Here is a 2,182-nt window from a genome sequence, read left to right as displayed (position 1 = left end):
TGTGTATATAGCTGGAAAGCGCCCATTATAGTTTTACCTTGCACTTAAATCAACATTAAGTATTTTTTTTCATGTGCTATTACTAGTATTTGAAAGCTTAAGCTAATAAAATCCACCAAAAACTTTTAGTTACATGATAGTAAATATCAACAAATCTTAAATCAATTGTTGTAAGCCTATTTAGTTGCTGAAAATAGACATTCAAAGTTTAGTAAAGTATATATATATATATACACATATACATAAATTTTTGTTAATATACAGAATGAGATAAAAACTTTCAGATTTTATCAGTTTAAACATTATCTTACCATCTTCATTTAATAGTCAGCCAAGTAATCTATGAGAATTGATTAATAATATTGGATGGTTTCCAACTACATACACAGGCGACACTGTGTATCACAGTGTCCATTAGTGTGAGAAAGAGCATATCAGTATGTTTCACTCACACTAGTGGATGCACAGTGGTGCCAGTGTACATAGCTGGAAAGCACCCATTATATAGGTATGTAGCAGACTTGATCAGAATTGATACTGGCCTAACTTAATCAGAGATGGTAAAACTAGCCCTATACTTTTGAAATGTGATGTTATATAAGAAACTTCTATTTACATGTAAGTTGTAAAAGAATAATTGGTAATTGTTTAGGTTACCTATTTACCTTATTACTTTGTAAGTCCAATCAACGCGTTCTTATATAAAATGTAAATCTAGCAGAAATTGCTCTGCCTCGCGAAGCTTATTAAAGTGTTAAAGACTTTCAAAGGTAAAAAATCTTTTAATGGAAGATATGTTCTACTTCTTTGCAATTATGGCTCTGTAGACCTACTCAGTTGGTCCATAGAGTTCGCCAGTCAGAGTTGCAAGATCGAGCAGAGAGCAGTGTTCCGATATGGGACCGGTTGTACGCGCATGTGCGAAATTACGGCGTCAGTAACGTATCTCATACAAGTTAAACAAGGCACGTTGCCATATGTAAAATATTTCAAAATTGTTTAGAAATGTATAAAAAATAAAATATATACATATATAAAATATATACATATATATGTATATATATACAACGCGTCAATGAATCGCGGAATAGGCGCGGGGATCGGGGGACAAGCGGGGCGGTTGCTCGTGGCGCCAACGAGCGTCGTGCGAATTAACTAGTAGCAATCGGTTGTCCACAACTACGTCGTGTCGATAATGTAACTACTCTTCCTTCCTATTTTCTTCTCAAAACGTAAAAGTATTGGCCATTTACTTAATATTTAACGTTGACAAATAACAAGTGTATATGTATATATGTGTTTAATAGATGGATCTATTAAGAGGATGCTGAACTGACGAAGAAAGTCTGTCACAAATGCTACTTAGCAGCTACGCTGTCGGGTAGCTGGCGCCATCTCTCGGGATCGAGTCAAACAAAAACAAGGATAGATGACATAAAAAAGACAATGATAGACGTATGTCTTTCTCTTCTGGTGCAAAGTTTGGGAACTACGTAGTGCTTCGTACAGTGTTTTGACAAGAAAAATAATCTTTGTGTCTACAATTTACAGGTTCAATACTTTCTCTTCCTGCAAGCGTTCAAAGTTTTTTAATACTTTTGTAATATTCTTACAGGTTCTATCTAGCGGGCCAAAGTGTGTTTTGTGACATATACACTGTTAAATCTCTAGACATACTTGATAATGTAAGGTAGTCAATTTTCTTAAAAAAAAAATTTTCCATTTCATAAACATTTATTATCTGGCGAGACTTGTTACACTGTTTTCTTTTATTGTAGAGAACCGTTTTCTTATTTGTGCAGTACATTTGACAAAAGTCATTATTCAGACGTTTTACTATTTTTCTGATAAAACAGGACGGTTCAGCATCCTCTTAATGTCTCCGGTAAATGGAAGGAACGTATATTGTAAAAGTCTCGTTTAAAAAAATATATGTATATTTAATATTAATATATTTATATGTAGCCACTAAATAAATATAATTCTATTATATTTTTATTTTATTCTATTATATCTATATAAAGTATTGTGTATACAATTAAATATATGTAAAAATCGAAACATTAAAAAATGAATAGGTCAAACCGTATTTAAATAAGATAAAAAAGATATAACAAATATATTATAACAAATAGATATATGCCAACTGTAGAACGTATTCAGAGGAACACTCACGGACACA

The 2,182-nt window shown here is 32.4% G+C and overlaps 1 long non-coding RNA gene across 4 annotated transcripts; it reads left to right on the top strand.

Moving 5' to 3' along the window:
* Window positions 1-476: 476 nt before the first annotated feature.
* LOC109862319 lies at window positions 477-1,932 on the top strand. Of its 4 annotated transcripts, none has more exons than XR_002251117.1 (4): window positions 477-508; window positions 1,308-1,455; window positions 1,616-1,685; window positions 1,779-1,932. It is a non-coding gene; the product is annotated as an uncharacterized LOC109862319 (long non-coding RNA). The 4 variants fall into 4 exon arrangements; XR_002251120.1 differs by having other exon boundaries at window positions 1,308-1,551; XR_002251118.1 differs by lacking the exon at window positions 477-508 and adding an exon at window positions 1,124-1,197.
* Window positions 1,933-2,182: the final 250 nt, after the last annotated feature.

Source organism: Pseudomyrmex gracilis, unplaced genomic scaffold (assembly GCF_002006095.1).
Source record: "Pseudomyrmex gracilis isolate BER0280 unplaced genomic scaffold, ASM200609v1 scaffold_1630, whole genome shotgun sequence".
Taxonomy (NCBI): domain Eukaryota; kingdom Metazoa; phylum Arthropoda; class Insecta; order Hymenoptera; family Formicidae; genus Pseudomyrmex; species Pseudomyrmex gracilis.
This window is presented reverse-complemented; position numbering and strand designations above follow the sequence as displayed.